General features: G+C 43.0%; 2 long non-coding RNA genes across 30 annotated transcripts in view; one reads left to right on the top strand and one right to left on the bottom strand.

Moving 5' to 3' along the window:
- The window catches only part of LOC121657879, a 109,279-nt gene extending 91,723 nt beyond the window's left edge, over positions 1-17,556 (bottom strand). For both annotated transcript variants that reach the window (XR_006013778.1, XR_006013777.1), the window contains exon 1: positions 17,407-17,556. This is a non-coding gene — a long non-coding RNA (uncharacterized LOC121657879). The remainder of the gene's footprint in view (positions 1-17,406) is intronic.
- LOC121657877 overlaps positions 1-25,070 on the top strand; it is a 91,426-nt gene that overhangs the window by 33,404 nt on the left and 32,952 nt on the right. For 27 of the 28 annotated variants that reach the window (XR_006013748.1, XR_006013753.1, XR_006013756.1 and 24 more), the window contains exon 7: positions 11,581-11,670. This is a non-coding gene — a long non-coding RNA (uncharacterized LOC121657877). Of the gene's footprint in view, positions 1-83; positions 236-11,580; positions 11,671-25,070 lie in introns of all 28 variants that reach the window. The other variant, XR_006013743.1, reaches the window with a different exon arrangement.

Raw genomic sequence — 25,070 nt, forward strand, 5'->3', positions numbered from 1 at the left:
ATAGATGTATTCTTGAATTTTGTATGCCTTTGTATATTTTATTTTTCACTTAATTGTAAAGTTTATATAATTTCTCTTTACAGATCATCAGTGAGGATAAAGCATGTTACCTGTTCATGCAAGCAGTGCTACTATTCTGCTTGCACTGCTTGGTTCTCTGGTCAGGAAGGTGATTTCATCATTGCCAATGCCCTTTTTTCTTGTCTTCTAATTCTCTCTAGCACATGCTCTTCAGGTATGTAGGTATTACAGGGAAATATTCTGAATTCAAAACACATGTAGTTTCTTTTAAGTCACATATAGATAACTAGGGTTTACTATCTGACAGCATATCTGAAAAAGTCTGATTCCTAAACAAAACCAGAACTTTGATGGTGAATTTTACTTTCTGTGGTTAACAGACTGTTTTTACAGTGATAAATAAAGTCTGTTAGTAATAAAAATGAAACCTAGTATCTATGCTGCAATAATGGAGCCCTAAAGTGAAATTAGTTAGTGATATTAGAAAGTATCACTTGTATTTCTACTCCAAACCTCAAGTTATTTTATTTTCCTGTAATCAAAAACAATATTAAAGAAAATGTATGGTTCATGTTACCAACAGTCATGGCCTTGATTAAAATGGGAATAATCCATGTATATGCTTTTGTTAGAGCATAAAATATGTAACATAAGAGCAAGAATATTGAAGGAATGAAGATCATTTGACTATTCAGAATACTGACAGAATTCAGTCTATTCAGAATACTGGCTATCATGTCTGTTCTATCTTAGAAATTCAGCTTGAAGGATGATGAGAAAACTATTAATAATTATTACTCTGTTGTATCTGTTAGATGCTTGAAGACTTATGTGTTTACATCAAATAGTAATTAAAGTCTTCAAATTAAAGTGTTCATCTTCCAGTGGTTTTTCTTGTATTGAGTCTGCAACAGGAAAGGCTGTGAACATTTGCAAATGGACATTTTATTCTACCCTGTTCCCTCAAATTGTGTTAGAAAAGTTTCAATTATTAGAAGCAGCCGTATTAAAAATGTGAATATTGTACAGAGAATCAAGTAGCTTTCACTCAGTTAACATCTCAGAGAGGAAATAAGAAAAGTAGCACCCTTTCACTTTTGTGGCTCATTGTATCTTGTTATCTTGATAAGGAACTAAGGGGTTCCAGTATGACTTTTTTGTTTAATACTGCACTTGAACCATTTAGATTTACCTGGCTTTGGTTTATGGTTTGTTTGTTGGGGTTTTTGTTGTTTCTTTTTAAAGTAAGAGGCATCTGCTTATGCTATTTGAGAATTAACTTAGAAAGAGACCACCGAAGTCTTAAAACCTTTGTAATACAAGCCAATCTGAAGAAAGATTGTTGTCAACTTGAATAGACTTATTCAAGAATATGACTCACATAGCACTGCATCTTTATATTAATACAGTTTATATAGAAGAAAAACAGTATAGGTCAGAGAAGTTTTTAGAAGAACACGTCTAGCAAATAACTTTAGAATGCTTAACTTACACTTTTTTACATGGATAGGAAAATATAATTCCTGGATAGAAGTGAATACTGCTTTTAAAAGGCCTCTGAAAGTTGTGTGACTTGACTTCTCACGTAAATCAGAAAAGTAATTTCTGATCCAAGGTGTTTCTTGAAGAGAGAATAATGGTTTTAAATTGCAAAATGCCTTAATCAATTGAAGAAATTGAGAAGAAAAAACCCAACAAACTAAAGCTCCTTTTAATTACAATTGAAACCTATAGTTGTCTGGTTTTACTTGTGAGAACTTGCTTCTCAACATGTATATCAATTTACTAACTTTTGTAATGAAACATTCACTTTTACAGTTTGAAGTTGCAAATGCAAACAGTATTTTTTAAGCTTTCCTAAGTAATATTTTATTGAACAATTTTTTTTTAAAAAAAAAGCTGACTAAAGAAAGTACTTATTTAACCAGAGGGGATTTATTAGGATGACAAATTCAGTTTTCCTGCATGAGGCCCAGCACAACTACTACAGAAATCAGTCCCCAGCAAGTTGACTGTATCTATTTTGGATAGTATTGTACTCAGAAATATATACAGTTAATAATATATAGATGGATCTAACCCCCATTTTGAAAGGTGCTCATAAAATTATCATTTAATACTTTAGAAAATATTACTTGCAGATCACATAAGGACATCCAAAAACAATAATTAAAGGGTGGTTAGGAAGAAAAAATATATGCAGTTTAATTTAGGTAAACAGCCACATACAAAGAAACTGGAATGATATAATACTTATTTAAGTTGGCAGAAGAATATATGATTGGAGGTAGAATTGGGAGAATATGGTGTGCAGTTATTCTATGTTAGCAGATTTAATAATGTAATGTAATCCCCTTATTTAACATAACCGCAGTTGGACTGAACAAAGTAGTACAAAGTGTACATCACAAAGATATAGGTTAGAGAGTGTTAATATTTAGGAGTGTGAATGGTTGGCCAGTTTTGAGAAATAAATAAGAATATGTCAGAATTAAGAAAATTTTTATATTTGGAGAGCTAGAAATTGCATTTCTATGCAGTTTTGGGCTCTCCAGACTAGTAGTGTGAGGTACAACAGCATAAAGAGATAGTTAATGCAGTTTTTGTGTGTGTTAATTTGTATAGCCCAGTTTTCCATCTAAGCTGGCCAAAGCACGGAGAGTTATTTTAATTGCCCAGTTTTTATAAAGAACATGAGTAACTTTTCTGGGATGCTCTTAGATGCTTCTTTGAGTGATTGTGTAGACGTGTTTCATTGCTGGTGTGCATGTACCCCATGAGTGCAAGGACAAATTATTTGAACAACAAGGTCCATTAAATGGTATCAGCAGATACTTGAAGTACCCTTATGTCCACTGACCTCGGGGCATTAAGCAGCCACGTGAATACAAACATGGGTGATTTCATTATTTCCATCATACCACAGAGATGGAAATAATGCAGTACATGTACCGTGTAATTTACTTTAGTTGTAATAGTGTAATTAATTTCATACAATAAATTAAGTCCCCTTATGACAATTAGCAAAATACAGTTTGAGTTAACATACTAGATGTACCTCTTAGTATATGGATAAAGGAGTCATAGGTTACTGGTGTTTAAGATTTTCCCTAGTGTGATTCTTCAGAGAGCAACATATCCCATAGTAACATTTCCTCTTTCTAAGAGTAAAAATACAGCAGGGAAGGGAGGGAGGGCGGGGAGAAGACTTCCCTTAAAAGGAGATCACTTTATTTCTAAAGTAAAGCTGTAGTTATGATTTAAGACAGTGTCTCTTGTTCAGTGTCCTAAAAGCTGCGATTCTGATCTTCTGGTACATATCCATTAGCAGGGTCCACTTGTATTGGCAGGGAAATCTGACGGAGGTGAGAGGAGCATGATTCTCAGTACAAGTTGCTGCCATACATGTAGAAGGGATAAAAAATTCATCAGCAATATGACATATCTTTGGTTCATGTATTTTAAAGTTCAGGTCCTGAAAAGACTAATTTTATTACTTGCATACTCTCTGCAGGGACCTTGATAGTGGCTGGCTTTGTGTTAAGCGCCTTATGTATTTATAGCCCCAATAGTAGTGATTGTATTTCGGTACCGGTACCATGTCATACACAGTGCTGAGTGACTTGTTGGCCTCGTGGCTTTTCTCTCTCTTACTCTCTAACAAGCTGTCCAGCTTATTAGAAACAATAAACACCAGAAGCAGGGTGCCTTCTATGACTGATGCAGAAGCAAATGTACCATTCCAAATCAGTGACAGAGCCTTCTGTCTGTACAGGAAGGGTGAGGAGGCTAGCAGTTCAGTGTCAACTATCAGTGCCTCAGCAATTTAATTTGCTATTTCAAATTCAGATTGGAGTAGTGTCCATAATCTCCTAACCAATCACTAATCCTCAGGGATTTTGAACTGCCAGCCTGCAAGATGTCTATTTTTACATAGGGATCCATGCAGCAGAGGAAAGACATTAGATTCCTCATAGGAACTCTGGATTACATTACAGAGTGCTACCCTTGAGTCTTTGTCATGAACCAAGCAGGAATTTTCTGTTGACTTAGTGTTCACCCTGCCTTCTCCCAGAAAAAGTAGCCATCACCACAGCCTGCTTCAGAAGATAAAGCATTGAGGTGTAGTACCACAACAGATCGTTGATTCAGTTCACACAGGTCTAAAACTCTAAGATCAACAATTCTCAGACTTACAAAAACAATCTCAATTTAAAACATTTGGTATGGTTTTACTGTTATACATCCTATTATCAAGAGCTTTTTACTTCCCAGAGGAGAGATTGTAGACAGCAACAGGTCAATTAAATCAGCCTCTAGGTCATCTTTCCAGATCAGTAAAAATATCTCAGCATTTATAGTCTCTCTCAAAACGTTTTGTAATTAATCTACATTCTGAAAGCACAGCCTTGCAATGACCTGGTGCTTGCTGCATCAGATGTCTGTTGTACCCAAAGAAGTCCTCTCCTCATCAAACTTTGAATGAAAAATACTCATTACAGTGTCGCCTTCATATGTTGCAGTACGAAAGGTCTGGGTGACAGATCTATTCAGAGACAGGGATTTGCTCACATTCAAAATCTTTGTGTTGTTCAGGAGATGCCTTCTCTTCATATAAATATTTCAGAGTCAGTATTCTCTGCCTTGAACAATAAATAAATTTGGGTTTGTTTTTCAGGGACTTCCCAAACAAGTGCAAATAGTCAACGTGATAATTAATCATGTATTTTTGTCAACAAGCCAGTGAGGCGAAAGACCATCCTCAGGAACTTTTATGTGACACACAGCTCTAAGTTAAGCCAGTCAGAAGCAGGAAACATTTGGGATTAGAGCTGATAACATTAGAGCCTTGAGCCTTTCCAACCTTCAACATATCTAGCCATCATAGCAGGGAGTCAATAGCACTGACTTGTCTTCCAGAGTCACATTTTTCAAATGGGGACTTCTAAATGTGTGCTTGTTCATAACAGATACAAATAGGTGTCCTGTTCTAACTAAAGGGATGCTGAGAGCTCCTGACGAAATGTTTTGTTTACCTGTTTATAACATGGGCTTTGTGTGCCTTTTTTTTTAATCTTTGTATCTTGTGAAACTTTCAGTACATTCTCTTTACCTGCTTAGCCAGACATACTCTTCTGAAATACTAATGAGATCCTGCAGCCAAACCCGGTATGAGTATAGCTGATAGACAGGGCGTTGCCTGGGTGAAATCTGCTGACAGAAACTATTTTGCAACAGTACAGATCATTTTGTGTCAAATAGAGTTACTTTAACTAGAGTTACTCACAAACCCGAATGAAAGACTTTCTGTTTGAGTATCCTGGCATGGCCAGTCTCCCTTAATCTCCTCTACTTCAATAGTACAGGACTGTTTAATAACTTTGACACTAAGTGGAGTTTACATAATTTCTCTGAAAGTGCATTTTTCTGCAATAGCTCCTTATCTTCTTCTGTACAGCGATACAATATACCTCAACTTGCGGTAAGATTTAGGAAAGGATTTTGTTTATATTTTTACTTAACAGTGGAGACCTGTCTTACCTGTCTGTATAATTTTTTACTAATAGAAACTGTGCTTTTCTGTCTGCCTGAGAAATATTTGTGTGTCTTGTAAAACACATGACAGGGAAAATGGGAGTGTACTGCATGAGTTATGAATCTCCTACTGAAATAATAGGAAACTCTCACAAGCTTCTGCTGTTTTTATTATGATGGTAACTGTGCCCACTTGAGGTCTACTCTAGAAACAATGCCCGCCTCCTTTAGAGGAGGCTTGAACTACTTTAGCTTCAGTTTTCTGCTTCAGATTTTAGATAAAGTTTACATTGCTTCCTTGGGCTTTAGTTATTAGCAAGTAGTTCTCTTGGAACGGGGTTGATTTCTGTGGATTGGCAGATTTTCTTCTCTTTATTTCCACTCCCTACTATTCTTTTAGATTCTGCTTGCAGAAAGACCAGCAGGGTTTTAAGAGCACAATATGCATGACTGCATCTTTTCCTCTAATGCATCTTCCCTAACAGTGGAAAAGAATGGCTCTCTCAGAATGTGCTCATCTAAGCTTCCAGTTCCCCAGGATCTTGGAAGGACTTCTTTGCAATAGCAGCTTCAGCATCTGCCACAGATAGCAGGCAGACTGGTGGTTGATTGGCAGAGCTAAGAAGAAATAGATTTCCAGCCCTGGGGCGATGCAGTCTTCTTCAGAGACTGTAACTACAGCACCCCTCTAACAAACAGCAAAATTTGCTTTTTCAAAACAGCAATAAATAAATAAATTTTTTAAAGTCACAAACAAGAAGGATGGACAGGGATCAACTTTTCACCTTCTCTATTAACAAAAAAATAAGGGTGCATCAGACACTAGCAGTAGGCATGTTCAAAGCAAATAATACAATAAATTATATTAATTTATATGTTCATGGGTATTATACTCACAACATTCTTTGACTAAAGACAGTATGGATTAAAGAAGTTCACAACAATCTAAGGAGAGACTGCACAAGGCCCTGGAAGAGATATCTAGTGAAGGTCAGTGACTGGACAAACCACATCAGGTTCAGGAAACTGTCCAAGCTAAAACAAAGTTGGATGCTGGAATCTATGGGCATTATCAAATGTGCTTGTCCTGGTCTTGCTGTTCACTGAGAGAATACTTGGATAAGAATTGGCTTATGTCAGCTGTTGGAGATAGGTAAATGGGCCAAGTGGATGCCTGGCCTGAACCAGTCTGACCTTTCTAGTATTCTTAAAGCAAAGTTTGTTTATGATTCATGACCTCCTCACAGTCTTTGCAAAAGTGAAACAAAATACTTTCAGGACTTTCCCCTCTTTAAATTCAATCACCTAGAGTCAACCTTTGCCATTCTCGTTCCTTTTACTGCACTCTCAGCTTTGCTAACTTCAATGTCTGTAATATTTCGAAGATTTTATAACATATGTTAATGAAATGCTTCTACCTCTTCTCTTTTTTTGGTCATGTAATCTTGCCCTTTCTTAAATCAAACTTTATTCATCTTTATCTCTCTAGAAACTTGTTGCTACCATTGTAATTTTGAGTAGTGACTTTTCTTGTTCCTTATACTGGCCTTCAGATTCTTATTACAGAGAAGAAATCTTTGATTTGAGGAAATATGCCAAAGAAAAGAGCAAGAAAATTAATAGAAAATCCATGGGATAGTGTTGTTTCCATCACAGTAATTTTGAAGGAGGAGGAATTTCATTCTGATCCTTCTTAAGTGAATAGATCAGATCCACAGATCTGTGATACCAAATCTGTAAGTCATATTCCAAAATGCAGCAAGCCAGGATCACAGCCTTAGGAAAGTCTCAGAAATAAGTTTCCTTCTCTTCCTTTAAACTTGGGAAGTTGTCATGACAGTAGGTTTATCCTTATAAGTCACTTTGCAAGGACAAGGAAGTTTAATGGGAAGTCTCTATTTTTAGCAGAGATTAAGATGGTCAGTTCTTGTGTTCACTTCCCTGGCTAGCCCAAAGTCCATTCAGTTTTCAGTAGGTAGGCATAGGTGCAGCTATAGCTTGATGAGGAGGAGAATGGATTCAGGAACAGGGAAGGATCTAGAGCTCTTCATAGCATCCTTTCACTCTTTCCCTCCTGCTGCTGGTAAACCTGCGCCTGAACAGCCAGTGCATTAAAGACAAAGCCTATCCTGTTTGGCTTCTTACTTCTAATGCCTCAGGTGCTGAGAAATGAAAGCAAACCTCTGTGCCTCTTTAGCTTTGTATGTACACCAGCAGACCCATTCTGGTTTGAACATACCACCATCTAAATGGCTATAAGAGAAAGGAGGGAATTACTGTTTTCTGTTACTTGTGTGGCCTCCTGAAACGATTAATATGTATTTAATGAGTTCTCTATGTATGCTTTCTTTAAATTAAAAGTTTATTTTTTTAACAAGACCACTTAAAATTAATTATGAAAGTAGGGCAGCCAGTATTAAGGTTTAATTAAATTTACTGTAGTGTTTTAAAATAACACAATAAAAATATCATGCCACACATTTTTTTTATGCCAAAGTTTTAGATAAAGTCAAACAACAGAAGGGCTGGAAGTCACTGGCAGAGCATTTGGAATTATAACCTACAGAATGTGGAACCAGCTTCTGATAACTTTTCTTTTTCTCTTTTAATGTATTAATCTACTTTATATTAATGACTAGTATGTTCAAAATTGAAAAATCCACTGGGAGATGAAAAAGCAGGTAATTTCATTTTTTCTCATTAGGTCCATGAATGAAAGCTGTAAGAGGATGAGATGTACTAGTTGTAAAGTCTTTAAGGTCATGCTAACCAGAAACAATCACTTAAGTTCACCAACTTGCAGTGATTCATCCTTGTTGAATAAATCAATTTTCAATATGGTATGTTCTGATAACTTTTTTTTCTTACATGTTATGTACATTTATAGCTATTTAATTTAACCAAAAAAAAAAAAAAAAGATGGGTTCTTTTGCTACATTTTAATTGAATTCCATTTTCCATCCACATGCACACTTTTATAAATTATAATTGGAAGACAGTCATGGTAAAGAGAAGCCCATTAAATTTTCTATCATGAAATGTAAAAATTAAGAATAAGAAGTTTGTTATATAGATGATTAAATAAAAATTGTGCAGGCATGAAATCACAATCTAGATAGCAAAAAGAACCATATTTTATAAAAAGGATATATTTAATTTAATAAGGGTCTTTAAAATGAAAGAATAAAAAGGAAGGACCAAAATAGGCTGTGTAAGACAAGGCTTTTCTCTTTTCTGCTTTAAAAGGGAACTAGAATTGATAATTGAACTCAAGAGACACAAACCAATTCACCCAGTCTGCTGATAACATGCACTTGTAGTTCTGGGTCCTAAACAAACACAATATGGGCCTTGCAAGTGCTTTAGAAAGCCCTGGTTAATAATCAGTTGTCCAGGAGTCCCCTCTGACCCGCGCAGGCCCTCCTTCCCTCGGAACAAAACCCCAGCAGCTGTTGCCTGTTTGAGCCATCCCGGGGCAGAAGCTGAGCCCTTGTCACCACCGCCTCCCTCAGCTCTCTGGCTGCGTGCAGTGAGGGAAACCTGCATCTGCAACTTGGGTTCAGAGCAAATTGAAGAAAGCTGGGCAGCTGAGTTACTGAGACCTGCCTCTCCACAAGGTAGAAGGAGATGACCTAGGGTTAGATGACCCTGACTATCAAGTGTGTTGCCTTGACAAATAGTAATTGCTTGACAATTGCTCTAGGCTTGGAAAACATACGTTATCATGTTCATACTGTATCCACTGATATAGATTGTTTTCATTACACATCCTGGATATTTCTAACTCCACTGAACCTACTGATGTGTGAAAACATAGATAAGTTCAAACTAGAGGGCTGAAACTTGAAAGTCTCTCCTTTATCCGAATTACTCCTTTTGGCTAGCAGATGTCTGTCTTTAGCTCAAGACTAAGTCTATGTCCAGCATCTACAGTGGTCTTTGGAATGGTTGTTTTTTTGGTTTGTGGTTTTGTTGGTTTTTTTTTTTTTTTTTTGAATGCTCTCTTTGTTAGAGCTGGAGGAGTTTCAATGAAAGAATATCTCAGTTTTGTGCTTGGTGAATGCTATGGTCATAACTATTTCCCTGTATAGGTTTTAGCATTAAGGCTGTTGGACACTTTAAAGAGCAATCCACACTCATGGTTCAGTATTTAAGGCATATGCAGGAGTTCAGCATTAATTACATATTTTATACTCTGTAAGAAGAAGTTAATTTTTTTGGTCTGGACAGAACTTCCTTTTGAACTACTGTCTACAGTTACAGTTTCCTCCCCTTTCAGCAGAGGGCTCATAAACATGAGCCTCTTCCAGTTGAAAACAATCTTAATTTATTTGAAATACACTATTCCTTTTTCTGAAAAGTTGCTGAGTCTCTCCCTGAAATAATCTTATCTTTTTATGTTTTTCCTTATTCCTTAACACATCTGCTTAAGTATTGAGAAAGTTCTCAATACAAGAAAGGCTGTAGAGAAACACACAAGATTATAGGAAAATTTTGTGGCGTATAGATTGCTAAAATAAAAGAAAGGAAAGGTATGAAGCATGCAACGTACAGCACTCACAGGGGCTCAAGTGGTTAGGGAGGTGTATTAGAGGAAAGGCGGCAGGAGTCTGTCAGGGGTCAGTACATGGTCATTCCTGACCTCAGGGGCATAGAGATGTAGAATCCTTGTGACATGATTTGCAAGAGAATGTGTGGGCTTTGATTCACTCATTTACACAGCATCAGAAAGTAAATAGGAGACTGCTTTCTTATTTGATTAAGACTTCAGTCATCCAGATCAGCATCTTCCATTAAACTTCTTATCTTTCCTTACATTTTCACCTGCCTCTTCCATATCTTCAGCAGGCTCTCCCTCCAGAATGATGACTCTTATGCATGAGAAAAGGATAGTTTGGCTATTACTTGTAAATTTGTCGTCATATGACACAACATGTCATTATTTTCATTCTTGCTTTCAAATGAAATATCTCCCAGTCTGCATGTTGAAATTGTGCATTATTAACAGCTACAATTGTTGTACACAGCTTTTTATCTATAGACCTCAAGCTTCTTTTAAGCCTGGAATGAGATTTTGTTCCTTTAAAACTCTCAGAGCTCAGGTAATAGTGGCTGAGGCAAGATTAAACAGGATTTATTCCTTCTCACTGTTAGGCCACTTGACATAGCTCTTCTAGCCTCTGAGTGCCACTGGCTCAGCCCAGCATTTTTGCAGTGCTTTGTGCAGACTTTTTCTCCCAATGTGAAACTTGCCCAAGGTGAAACTTCCAACAGGAGGCAGCTTATGGCTTCCTTCCACAGTTCCCGCAGGAGGATCCCTGGGTGAGAGATGAGGCTTTTAGTGCCCTTTCTCAGGCAGCTCTTCATATCTAATGTGAAGAGTGGAAGACTGGTGAGAATTTCAATCACCATAATTTTGGGTTTCTTTTTTTTATGTGAAGATATGATATGGCATGAGAACTCCTCTGAAGAGAGATCTTCATAGTTGGATTAGCCTTTCAACATTCATTAGGCATTGCTAGCTAGGCACCTTGCCTTGGGAACTGTGAATTTTATATTTTGAAAAAGAGAAATGCACAGGTAAACAAAATGTTGCTAAACACTAATTTCAGATCTTAGGTTATTTTCAACTTTTATAACCCTGGTATGTGTAGCATTGGCACATCCTGTAAGCATTATTTTATCTCTCAGATTCAGTGAGATGTAGGACAGTTTTAACTGTCCCTGTCTTAGAATGGAAAAGCCATTGGTGAAATTCTGTGTCAAGGACAGGATTATGGCCCTTGTTTAAACTCCTGTTCCAAACTTTGGACTAAACACCATCCATCTTCCACTTTGGTATAGATTTAACATTGGCAGTGTGATTTAACTTAAAGCGTCTGTAGGAACAGTAACTAGCAATCTGCTCAGACGGTAGGATGAAAGAGCAATTATATTCTTTAATGTGTTAATCAATCCTGTTTATTTAAGCATATTCAGGAAATTATGGTAAGTTTCTTAACTTCTCTTTTATTTTATTTACAGGTCTACTTTACCTGTAGTGCTGAGCTGTTGTGATAGTTTGATTTTTATGATTTGTGTCAAGCGTGAAGCTTTCAAAGCCACGTGTCAAAGGTAAGTTATTTCAATAATCTTGTTGTTTGTTGTTTTTTTCCTCCAAATTTGTCCAAACCAGCACATTTGTGATTGTCCCTAAAAATATTGTATGTTTAAGGGAGAAGTTTTCATCATTTTAGTGAAGACTCAGCTCTGTTGAGAAGTCACAGTCTTGAGTAAAGGATGTTATGAAGCAGTAGGAGCTCCTGCAGGGAGCTCTGAGAGAGATTTTCTCCCACTGCTTGCCAATATACTGAGGAAGTGTGTGTACTGCACCAGCTTTTAAAATAGTGCAACCTGATCCTTTCTTTACAGCTCAGAGGGTGGGGGTGGGGAGCGAAGGTGAAAGAACAGTAGCCCATATCCTCCTTCTCATTTTGGGTCTGGTTTTCTCTATGGAGCGAAGAGAGCATTAATTGTGTATGACTATTATGAGAAAGGACCCTTCACTCTCACCCTTCAGATCTCTTGTGACATAGGCCAGGTTTAATCTAGTCTGTGTTAGGAGAAACTAAGTACACTTTGCAGTGTCATAATGAGATTCCCCCTCATTTTCATTTTCCCTCAATGGTATGTAAATCATTGCTTGTAAGGGATAAAAATCCGTAGGAGTTACGAAACTGAAGTGATTGCACTAATGTGGAACTCCTTCCAGTTAGCCTGCAGTGTTTATCGCTCTCCTTAGTGTCATAAAACTAAGATGAAATACGCTTCAAATCAAAAGAGACCATCTAATTTTTCTCTGTCTAACTAATAAAAGTAAAATTGGCAAACTAAGGTAAATTGCTAAACAAATCTTTGAAAACAAGGATGGCCAATGTGTAAGTCAGGAAATTGTTTTGTTAAGAGCTTCACTCGTGTGTAGGGTTTTAAAAGTTATCCAGATATAGGAGTTTATAGATTTAACTTAGAAAGGCTATCAAAACTAATATTTAGTCAGTAGTTGTGACAGCCAATCAGTACACCACCATACAGTGGAATCTTTGTGAAATTTATTGTTTTATAAAAAAGGATGTTCACGCAATACCGCACTCAGACAGAAATAAGGATACTAAGGGTCCTTAAACAGTACAGTGGTCTCAGTATTCTGTTTTTCTAGCTAGTGCTGCCTACTTTTCAACATATTTATTTTTTACTTCTTTGTGGAGTCTAAAGGCATATTTCTCATCTGATGAACTACTACTGATTTCCTAGTTTCCATTCATCTTTTACGAAGTATTTATTTGTATCTGTAATCCATGCTAAGAACACTTTTTTAGTCTGTGCTAGGTGTATGTCGTGTACACATTATGTACCTATTTTGAAGTGATGCCCTCACTAGCTAATATAATCTATACACATGTGGTATTCAGAATGCTAACTGTATGTGTAGAAAATACTTATGAAAACTACTACAGTACTTTAAAATATTCATAAGAATGTATTACTTTTTATGAAGCATTAATGCCAATCTTGAAAACTCTTCTGTTAGACATCCATCAATATAGCTAGAGGGTAAGACCCAGAATCTAAAAGTAGGCTCAAGAGAAGGAACTGAGGAAAGCAATAGTGCTTGTTTCCAGACATTAGAAATGAAACCTGCATAAGGGTTTATCCGAGAATGCTATCAGTCTTCAGTTAGACGTATCATGCCATCACTGGCTAGCAGCTGGAAGGAAGAGAGAGTTTTCCTTTCTTAACCACTTACCATAAAACACCAGTTACTATAAAAGGATAGCTGGAGCTGTTCTGCTTTCTTCCTGTGCCTCAGGCTCCATTTTTTAAAACTTTTTTTCTCCCCCTGTATATCTTATCCATTGTAAATAACTATGGCACTTTCCTGCTGTTAGTAGTATTGTCATACGGCCACAACAACATAAAATAGACATTTTGGATAATATAAGAGCTGGGTAGAGGCTTCTAAAAAGCAGTAACTGGACTTGCAGTCTTGTTAGATATGCATGGCTGCTGCTTGTTAAAGTGCTACTGTGCAAAAGCTGAAACACTGGAACTGCCTGCTTGCAGAACCAGGAAGACTGTGCTGTCTGAATCAGTCAAATTTCCAAATGTAAGTTAATAACACCCTTTACAAATGAAAAGATAGAAATGTGTCTAGAGTTTTAAACGAAAGCAGTGGAAATCCATAGCATAGGCCTTTATGGTGATCAGAGAAAACTGCTTGTTATCATTAGGAATTATAGGTCTGCATTAAAAAAAAAAAAAAGACCTGGGATCTTATGTACAGAATTAGACTACAAAAAAATTAAAAAGTATCAGACACCAAATGGTACAGACAGACTGGTCACATATACAGTAATACAGGAGGAGTTAACTGATAATCTTTTTCAAGTGTGAAAAAAGGAAAGGAAGGGTCATTCAGATAATCATGTGCTAAATTACTCATTTATGTACTTCAAGTATCAAAAGAAAAACAGATTAGATAAATTAATAACAAACAAACCTTATTTTTATAAACAAAAAAAATTTATCTTGATCTTGCAAACTTAAAAAGCCTTCATACTGTAACGTAAAACTGAATAAAAACTATATACTGTACATATTGAAATATCTGGTGAGTTAATACAAATTCACTTTCCTTTGAACTCTAGTAATCCAACTCTAATCTCCAATGGGTTTTGATAGTTAAACCAGAAAGGACTGTCAGTGTGAGGAGGTGTGTATGTGTGTGGCCATATACCTACACGTACATACACATACATACACACACACACACACATATATATATATATATATACACCTTGTTCCTTAATTGCTTAATTTAAGATGTACTTATGTAATACAGAGAAAGTATATTGATATCTAATACCTTTATGTGTGGGATATTGAATTGACATTTGTTTATCATCTCTGGGAGTGTGACAGATCTGTGGAAAAACTAATACCAATTCAAGGCCAGAATTTAAGGGCAAAGTGGGTTTGAGGTACACAGAAACTTAGTTCATGGTGATGTGAATTGGTTCCAGTTTCTGTGCCTCAGTCTTTAAGCCAGGCATACCCAAGCTGCTTTTCCAATCCACCTAATACATCTAGCCACCTTTTATTTTCAGAGAACAGGCAGTGTTTGGGCTTGCTTTATACTGTTGCTGCTTTAATTCTCTCTGTGACAAGCTGCAGAGCCACAGAAGCAGCGTAGCAGCAGCACTCAAGCTCCAAGTGCAGCAGAAGTTAGGAGCCCTGGAGGAGCCAGTCACAACTCTCTGTCACTGGCCAGCCCATTACCTGTAGAAGTTAGCATGCTTAAGCTGACATTGATCCCTCAAGGGACTAGCTACCAGCTAAACAAAACTGGAGCACAGGGCTAGCCAAGCATAGATTCTCTGTGACCCTGTGTCAGGACCTGTCATCCTGTTGTAAAAGCCAGCTATGTTACCTCCTTGCCCTCTGAGACTCCCAGGGAATCCCCAAGTAAATGAAGAGGGGAGTTATTTACATCTCCTTTGTGTCTCCAGCCCAATCATTTTGGTTTTGTTTTTATTTTTCTTATTTTTTTTAATTTAAACAAAATCAAACCAACCAAAAACCCAAGAGATGATGGAGTACTTTAAAAAGGCATATTTGTTCCCTTATGAAGGCTTACTACAACAAAACAAGAATAATTTGCTCTATTAATTATAGATAATGGAAAATGTGTGTGGTTGAAGGAGTGAGCACACTGTCATTGATGGTATCAACTGTTGCATATAGCTGGTAAAGGCAGATGCATTGGAATATTACTGGTAGTTTACAATATTAAGAAGCCAGGAGTTCTATAAAGTCTATTAAATATGCTGAGGGTAGAAATGCTCATTTGCTTTTGCAGAGGAAATAGAGCAAAGCTACACCACAGCAGAGAAAGCTAGCAGGACAAAGGAGATACTATTGACTCATTCCAGACTGCCGACTTAGCAGCTCAACTTTGTTTCCTTTTAACTTTTGTAACAGTAGGAGCTCAAAGCTTCTCAGTCTATTTTCTGCACAAATAGAAACACCCAGACTTAAAAAAGTAATACGCTTTGAAGAAACCCAAACCATTAACACATTAAAAACTGTGTGTACTATTAAACAGGGCTTCATGGTTACTTGAATTTGCAGCAAGTAAATGCTGGTGTTTTGCTAATAATTTTTACACTGCTGCATTCTGGCAGACAATCCTTGACAAATATCAGTTTGTGAAGCACTTTTTGTTGGTTTTAGTGTGATACAGTTTTACTGACTTTGCAGTGGGTAAGTACTGCTTCAATATTTTCACAGACGGGGTAAACCCCACAGACACTTTTTCCCAACACAGTAGCATATTGCAGCAAGTTTCTAACCCTATAACATTACACTTGTAACACTGGGGAAAGCATACGATGTGTGAAATTCAGATTTCGTCCTCGGTACTTAAGTCTATATCCCTTAAAAAAAAAAAAAAAGGTAATATTTTTATTGTGCACGCTGGACAATGGAGTGTCCAGGGCCATCAATATGATAGCTTCTACTGTGCCAAAGTCCCATCAGGACCATGTTCCCCGGCAAGAGACCGGCCCCTGCGTCCCCGCTCGCTCCCGGAGGGAGCGGTGTAACTTCACAGACACACCCCGCTTACAAATACACCTCTCCTTTCTCACGAGCGATCCCCTCTCGAGCGTACAGTGTGCTCTTGAAACGTCATAAAACGTCATAAACTCAAACTGGTCGGCATCGCGTAAGCCACGCTGGTACTGCAGCGTGTAAGTTGGATTTAACTTTGGAAGCGTTTGGTCCTGGGCTCGGCGGGGCCCTGCAGCCGCCGCCGCCGCCGCGCCCCGCGGAGCCACTCACGGCGCCGGTCCCGCGGGGCGCGGGGGGGCCGGGCGGGCGGGACACCCGTGCTCTGCCGTGGCGTCGGGGGGCCGCGCCCCCCCCCGTTGGCGCGGCGGGCTGTCACTCAGGCGACGTCACAATACGCCTGTGTGAGCGCTGTAAACACTCGGGCGGGCGTGTGCGTGTGTGAGTGACGCGGGGACGCGCCTCCCCGCCCCCCAGCTCCCCCCCGCCGCCCCCAGGGTGGCACCGGGCCGGCCGGGGGGGTGTGAGGCGCGCCCCTGGTTGTTTCCCGGCGCGCATGGTGGCGGCTCGAAAGGTAGCATCACTGGAGTAGGGGATGATGTAATTCTCCCTCCGGCCAGTGACTGCCTGCGCTTGCACCGATCCGACTTGCAAACCGGAGGGGGGTGGTTGTTTTACGCGTGATCGTATCAGCATCTCCTGACGGAGCACCCCCCCACCCCCCGCTTTAAACCCCGCTCCGCTCATCCCTCCCCTCCCCGGGGCACGGGGGAGGGATGGGGCTGGGGGGAGGAGGGGAGCCCCGCGCCGTGTGTGCAGGATAAACACGCCAGTGTGCGCCGCGCCGAGCGGTAAACAAGTCTGAGGTGCCCTCCGCCGCACGGCAACTTGCTGCGGGCGGGGTGTCCCCCCCGCACACACACACGCACGCACGCACACTCACTTCCCGCTAACAAAAGCCCGTTTAATATCAGCGTCAGCTTTTGTTCGGCGGGCGGCAGCAGCCGTCCCCTCTCCCGATCACCTTATTTCACCGGTCGGCCCCCCGGCCAAATCCACGGGTCCCCCACGCCCCGTCGCCCCTGCGCGCATCCCCTCTCGCTCCGTGGCGCTGTCCCCTCACCGCCTCCAAACCTCCCCCCGCTTCCCCGGGGCTCCCGGTCTCTGCTACCCGCTCTCTGGGGCAGCAGGCAGGTAGGCGAACAGGCGGGCTCCCCGAAAAGGCAGGAGCTAAATGGTACTTACTGCCAGAAGAGAGGGCGAGAGGGGAAGCTCTTCTCTCTGTGCAAAAGCAAAATAGCCACTCGCAGGACGTTGCCAGCATAGGAGGCAGCAAGGGAAAATAAAAAAGCTCTTCCAGTAGCGAAGGGGCGGGGGGGGGGGGGGGGGGAAGGGGAGAGAAGGGGAGAGAGGAAGGGAGAAGGAGGATTCGCCTTTCAACCGGAGAAAAATAAAATCAAAAAAATCACCGCGTGTGTGTCCCCCCCCCGGTTGCCTTTTTTGTGCAGTTTCAGCAAAGCTGCGAGGAAGTTGGTCCTTTTGTTCCACTATTTATAGATTGCGTCAACATTGCGAAAAGGAGAAGGCGGAGCGGTGGCACTTACTCGTCGCCGAGGGGTGGTGGGGGAAGATATCGGGGTGGAGGGGCGGGGCGGGGGGAGGGGGGGGACGACGACGACATACAAGCCCGGCGAGTACAAGCGACTTCAGCGTTCTCCCCCATCCGCCGCCGCTGCAGCCGCCGCGGCCACGGGGGGAACCGGGCGGTGCAGCGGCGGCGGCGGCGGCGGAGAGAACCGCGCCGCTTCCCCGCCCGGCTGCCGCCGCACAGCACCGCCCCGCGGGCGGCGAGGCGAGGCGCGCCGAGCCGAGCGGCGGGGCCACGGGGAGGGGGGGACCCGCCGCTCGGTTGGGCGGTGATCGGCTCGCCGGTACCTTCTATCTCCCGGTAGAACCTGTTGCGACCCTCTCGGCTGGGAGCTCCGAGGGCAGGTGCACGCGCCACCCGGCTCCGTTTTCTTTACGAGGTAGCGCCGAAGGGTTAATCTGGGGACCCGAGGAGAAAACATTTTAAAACCTAGGGGTCGTGAAACTTAAGTATTTTCTCCGCCGCCGGAGAAGAAGCGGAGGGGGGGGAGGTGGGGAAGAGAAGGGGAACCGTCGCTTTTCTGGCCGAAGGCCAATGTTTCTAAACTGAATGTAAACAAAGAAAACTGCAAACACCAGAGGAGGGCCTTCCACCGCCACCAAGGCTGGGGGGACGCGTTCCCAAAGGGGTGCCGAACTTTGCCCACCCCTCGTTTCTCTCCCGGTCCTGAACGCCCACGGTCGCCCCGGCCACCGCCCTCGGGTGCCGCGGGACGGCGGAAACTTTCTGCCGGCGGGGACGGCGCAGGGTAGCAAGCCTGGAAAAAACAAAACAAAACAAAACAAGTGTGTTCTTTTTTGTTGTTGTCGTCGTTTTGTTTGTTTCCTTTCAACTTGTTTTTTTGGGTTTGGGGATTTTTTTTGTTGTTGGGGTTTTTTGGGGTTTTTTTTTTGAGAGCGAGGGCTCGTCCCTCCCGCCCCGGGAGGCAGAGCCGCTGTGCCCCGGGCGGGCGGAGGCCGGGACCGGGCTTGTCCGAGCCTGCCGAGCGCTCCCGGCTTCGGCCTCTGGGCTCCGTGGAGCTGCTGGTGCTGCTACTTGTAACGTGCTCGGGAAAACATCCACGGGACTCCTGCTCGGTTGGCAAATCTTTCTATGTTTAGACGGGAAAATCCTCCGTTGTTATCACAGGCCGGTGGAGTGTCACCGCGGGGTTAGAGAGGAGCTGGAAGGAAGGAGGGAGGCTGGAGATGTGCGTGACCGTGACACCAGTTGTGTGATCGCCCTAAAAATACCCGTGATGAACCCGCGGGCGATTCGTGCGTGCAGCAGAAACACAGCCGTCGAACAGGGCGACGTTTGGGGTTTTTTTTCACCGCTCCTTGTTTTCTTGAGTTCTATGGGCGGATGAGTTCTCCCCTTAGTTATGCTTCGGACAACAGATGCCTTCGCGATGATGATTTTTCTAGGGGAGAGTACTGTTCCCTCGGAGCTCTCCCCCTCCTGCCCCGCCCCAGCCCATGCACGGTCTCTGCTTGCGGGGGAGCTCCCTGCGGAGGGGCAAGCGCAGGTAATGCCTGAAGAAAGCTCCGAGAGAATAAAATAGATTCCGTTATTAGTGTGGTGCCTTTCTTGAAGCGTCCCATTATGCCGGGCTTTCCTCTCCTCTACAACTTCGCCGCCAGATCTCCGTCCCACATCGCTGCTCTTGTGACAGAACACGATACTTGCTCATCTTCCGTGGGCTCTCCATGGGGACTGCGGCTACTCTTCGCCCATTCTGCTGTGGGTGGGGAAAAAAAAAAAAAAGAGAGAGAGAGAGAAGAAAATAATAAAGGGGGGGGAAAAAAAGAAAATAACGAAAATTACCTAGTTCGAAGACGGACGGTGTTGAGTATCGGATTGGTTTTTTGCATACAAAACCCATGGCACAAGCGAGCTCTTTTAACAGCCTTTTAACTGATGCTGTACAAATTGACTGGTGGTGGAAAGTAGTAAATAGTGGAAATAAAGGACAGATCCAAACTGTGAACCGTGAATAAGCCTTCCTGGAAAGAACTGAAGTGAGTAGAGAGTAGGTAGGTAGGCAATTCTCTCGCTTCTGTTCTGAAAAAGTAGTGCGACGCATTGGCACTTTTTTTTTTTTTTTTAAATCATTCTGAGAGAAAAGAGTAAAGAAAAAGAAATAGGGTTGTGGTGGAAATGGGATGATAAAAGCGAGATGTAAAAGGCATAAGTACCGACGCGGGTATGCCCGCCCCGGGCGCTGCCCCGCCGCAGCCCGGTGGCTCGGAGCCGGCGGCTGAGCTTCAGCAGAAGCCACGGCGTTCAGAAATGTTGCAACAGCACTTTGGAAGTCTCTAAAGAAAAGCTGAATTGTTGGAACTTAGGTAACTTAAGGAAACTCGTTATGACCTACATTGCTGTTCTGAGTCAGCAGCTTCAGCCCCAGCCCCGGCGGGTCCCGCCGCCGCCGAGCACCCCGCACCCCTTGGGCGGAGCCGCCCCCCCGCCGCCGCCCGGGCTCGCTGCTTCCCGGGTTTACAAACAAACTCGCCTGGATCGAGACGGTTTCACTTCTGCTCTAAGGAATGCGTCCTCGGCTTTTTTTTTTTTTTTTCCCCTCCCAGGTTTGCGGACAGAGCAACTTGCCTGCCTCAGCGCTGGTTTAATCGACTGATTTGTGAGGGGGAAAGATCTTAAGCGGAGGACAAGGTCTTTCTCCCAAGTTTTTAAAAGCCGTGCTTTATTTTCCGAAGGGATACTGATAGTTTTCTGCGCCGGGATATAGATTCCTTATAGGAAAAAGTTACCACATGTTGCACACTGCTTTGTTCTTACGGTAGAGAAGGAGACTCTGAAGTTCCAATCAAAAACTTACCAAACAACTTTCCATATTTCTTCTGTAATGTAAAGTAAAAGTAGCAACGATTAAACTCCGAATGTCCACACTGTCAAGATTCATAGTTGAATCCAGTTTGCAGCGAGCTCGGACAGTTGCGCCGAGCGTTTGTTAAACCCACGGTCAGAGTCATTGGAAAAACCCAGAATGTTTTAACATCTTGATTAAAGTAATCTGAGCGCGAAGGTACCGCATCACCCCGGCCAGGCGAGGGACGGGGAAAATCATCCAGTCAGCTTTCTTTGATATTCAAAATGACGAAATACTCGAGATGAAATGATCTCAGAAAACTCCGCCTTTGGAAACACGCACTTGCCGCCTCTCCCTTGCCCCCCGCTGTTCCCCCTCAGTTCTCACTTTTTGTTTATCGACACGTCGTTGCCACCAGCAGGAGAACTGAAACGACAAAACTTAGCTCCAAACGCCTTGGTTTTCCGGTCAGGCGTTTACCGTGTTTGCACACCACTTCGAGCGCTGCTTTTGGTATTATTGTCATTATTACTGATATATTTTTATAAACTTTTAGGGTTTTATTGGTCGAGTACGGCAACTCACTGCATTTAATAATGGGACAGAAAAATCTAATTTCCTTTCCTTTATTTATTTTTTTAAAAGAAAATCTCACAGCAATGATAGAGAGTTGATTCAATGCTCTTTACTAACAACTTGTTAGCAGCTGTGAGTTTCTTGCAAGAGTGATAGTTCAGCGTCCCCTCTTAAGAAACCAGCGAAATTCGGAGACAGAGACTGAAAGCAGCTCCCAGTGCCCCTAAGTTGGGAGGGGGGCAGGAAAATGCCTCCTGTGATTTTGGGTGTCGGGGAAGAGTTGTTTCACGGTGTGGTGGTGGTACCTCCCCAAGCCCCGTTTCCCAGCAGACGGGTTTGCAGCTGGACACGGGAGGACGTCCTTGCTGCCTCACCGTGGGGATGAGCCACTGTCGCTCAGCCACCTCCGTCTCTGCGCTCGGCGGGTGCTGCCAACCACTACCAAATAAAGTCAACGCCTTCGCCTGCCTGATTGTTAATTTTTCAAAGAACCCCTAAAATTCCCCCGTGGTGTCATGGAAAGAGAGAGCTCTTCTTGCTCACAAGCCCCAAATGTCAAAGGCAGGGGGGAGAAGATATTTGCGCTTAAGGGAGGAAAAAGTGAAAAAAAGCACCCAAACCAAAACACTGAAATTCCAAGCCCAACAATAAAAGCCCCAGATATAGCTGGGGAGGAGTGAGATGCGAGGGAAGAGGGAGTGAGAAGGGCTTTAGCTGTGCCGGGGCTGACACGGTGCGTCTGCACTTCCAGCGAAGCGGGAGCGACTGCGGCGTCCCGCTTTCTTTCTCGGCGGTTTTCTTGGGAGTTCTGCGGGAGCACTGGGGTGTTTCCCGGGCTGCACTCCCCGGGCTCTCTGAGGCAGCCCCAGGACCCGGTGACCTCCCCTTGCCCCTCGCTGAAACGCCTCCAGAGGGCTTAGGCAGCCCAGCAGCGGGACGAGGGCGGGCAGAAGAGCCCCCTCCGCTCCCCCAAATCGCTCTCCGTACGGTCAAGCCCACAGAATGGGCTGGAAAGGCGAGATTTTGGGAAACCTGTCGAGAGAATGGACGTGATCTGCGTGTCAAAGAGAAGCTGAAGGACCAGTAAGCCGCAGTTAACACCGGTTACTTCTACCGAGATTTTTGGGGCGCTTTTTTTTTCGGTCTGATTTTTTTTTTTTTTGGGTGTGTCTAGACCCGCGTAATTTCGTAATCATTTTTTCAGACACCGTTGTCGATATCCAGCGTGTGTGACCAGGTTGTTAAAGACTGGCGATATTTATCTGCGAGGTTTAATTTAACCCCGTGCGCCTCATCACGTTTCTTTTACCGAAAAAAGTACCTTTCTGGAGAGCCTGCCGTCAGCTCGGTACTGCTCTCTATTGCGGGACCGAAAAGGTACGATGCAATGTATGCAAAGTGACTGTAGCCTTTCAGGATGTTACTGAGGTTAAATCAAAGTCCCGGGACGGTGAGAGCAAAAAGCTGGTAGCCGTCCAAGAACAAAATCGTTATTTTCAATTGAGTCGAGGTTTGGTTGTTTTTTTTTTTTCTCCCTCCTTTCTTCTTTTTCTTTCCTAGAGTAGCTGGAAAGTGTCTTTGTTCTTTGTAAATTAGTGGGGGCTTTAAAACGTTCTCGTCACGATTGATTGGCGGGACGATATATACAGCAAAAAATGACAACGCTTAGCAAAAGAAATGCAGTAACCTGGGTTTGGACAAGCGAGCACTTACCTTTTCCTTTTTTTTTTTTTTTTTTTTACCTTTTTTTTTTTTTTTTTCCTTGCCCGAAACTTCCGTTATTTCCGAGCTGTGGCCAGGAGCAGGGGGTGTAATTTCATAAATGCTCCCCGCCCCCCACATGGCTGCCTAGCCGCCTCTGGCCGGAGAGGGGCTGCCGGGCACCGGGACCAGGGGCACGGGGGCATCACTTCTCCCTTCTGCAAACGTTAAGTTTCTCACTCCTTTTCGTTCCCCAGTCCAAAGATTTCCCTGATGATAACAAAATATCTGTGTAACGGCTCGCTTTCGTGCCAGGCTCAGCATCCCGCTCATTCCCTCGATGTCAGCTTTCTCAGCGTCCCATTTTCGAACACCGTTTTCTGCAGAGATGTCCTCAAGCTCATACTTTAATGTGTCCCCCTGTCCCTCTCCCGCCCCAGCGGCATTGGGGCGGGGTTTCGTCTCTTGTCAAACTTTGCACAGACTTGGGTGTAAATTCAGGTACTTTGAGCTCCACAGACGACTATGTTATCTTCCTATTTGGCATAATTAAATTATGTGATTTTGGATCTCGTCGTTAAAAATACCAAATGCAAATAGTCGGCACGTTGGGTGTCTGGTGGTACATTTATTTCTCTCGGCACATCAGGAGTTATTTAACATGTAAAAAAAAGCGAAGGATCACGTCTTTTTAGCTGAAGGTCAAACGGTACAATTTAGCAAAGAAGTTCAGAGAGTCGGGAAAAGCTGGAATACCGCTATTAAAAAAAAAAAAAAAAATCGAAAAAGCAGCAACGACTGTTTAGGTTCTTCTCCCCCGCTCCCCCCGCTCCAAATGAAACCTTTTATAGTTGAGTTAGCTGCTGCTTCTGGGTTGTTTCCTCGTCCGGGGAAGATGCCGAGCTGCTGAGGGGCCCGATTCTGGTCCCGGGGCAGTTCCCAGCGAGGCGGTGGTGGAACCAGGGGCCGGGGGGTCCCGGAACTGCAGCCGTCCCTATCATCACCTCTTGGTCAGGTGAAGCGAGGCGAAGAGCAGTTGACAGCCTGCTGCAGATCTGCTTCCTAGGCTGGTTTTGCCTTCCGGGGAAAAGAGTAGTTACTGTAAAATGTTCAAGTTGCTCGGATGGAAACTTTCCCGTGTGTAGGAAATATGTAAAGACAGAAACGACAATGACACCGCTTCGAAACGTAACTTCTGACTCCCCAAAAAGTCAGAAAACCCTTCAGGACCTGGTAGTGAATGACAGTCATTTCCATACCGCTCCGCTGAAACTGAAACGTGTGTGCTTGGGGGAGTTTTGGACTTTCCATTTCCATCACCTCTGGCTTGTGGAGGAGTCCTTTATCACCGCCTGTCCTGCCGTCCATGCTACGGGGCGCCGTGTCCGTTTCTCGCAGGTTTCCCAGTGGGGTCTTCCTGCGGCCGGGATTCATTTTCCCCGCATCCCCCTTGCCCCTTTGACTGGCCTGTGCAGGACAGAGGGATAGGATACGGCCGGTGGCTGCACTGCCACCGCCACCCGCTGCCACCTGCCCTGCGTACCCCGGCCGGGGCCACTGGTTCTGCAGCTGCTTCCAAATGATTAGTGGTTTTTTTTTTTGTTTGTTTGTTGTTTTTTTTTCCCTAAATATTTTTTTTTTTGTTGTTATTGTTTCTCTGCACCAGCCTCTTATCTTTTCTCGCCGACACTCGAGCCAGTGAAGGCAGCGGGCGTGCAGGCAGCTGCGGCAGCCCGGGGATCTCACCTTTCTCCCTCTCTCCTCTGAACGCTGCCGTTAACACTCCGGCAGTGCTGGTGATCCGGCTCCAGCTGCTGCTGCTGCTGGTCCGGATTTACCACCAGACAGCCGTTTATCTCCCGCGTTCAGCTTATTGTTTTTATTTCCGGAAAGAAAACGCAAAAAAAAAAAAAAAAAAAAAAAAAAAAAAAAAAAAAAAAGAAAAGAAAAAGAAAAAAAGTATCTTCGGCCATTTTCTGCAAACTTGACACCCCGAGCTGCGGGTTTGTCTGTGCTCTGACTTTCCTGGGGGAGCTGAAGCGCTGCTGATCTTTCCCTGAGCACAGTAACTGCAAACACCACAGCCGGCCGGCAAAGGAACTTGTGGGTCCCATGGGCAGAGTCCCCAGCTCCTTTTCCCGTGCTTGTCTCTGTAACAGTGGCCATGAGCTATCC

This window comes from Corvus kubaryi, unplaced genomic scaffold (genome assembly GCF_017639235.1).
Source record: "Corvus kubaryi isolate FWS band 111438036 unplaced genomic scaffold, C.kubaryi_AGA036_p1.0 split1-65, whole genome shotgun sequence".
NCBI classification, from domain to species: Eukaryota; Metazoa; Chordata; class Aves; order Passeriformes; family Corvidae; genus Corvus; species Corvus kubaryi.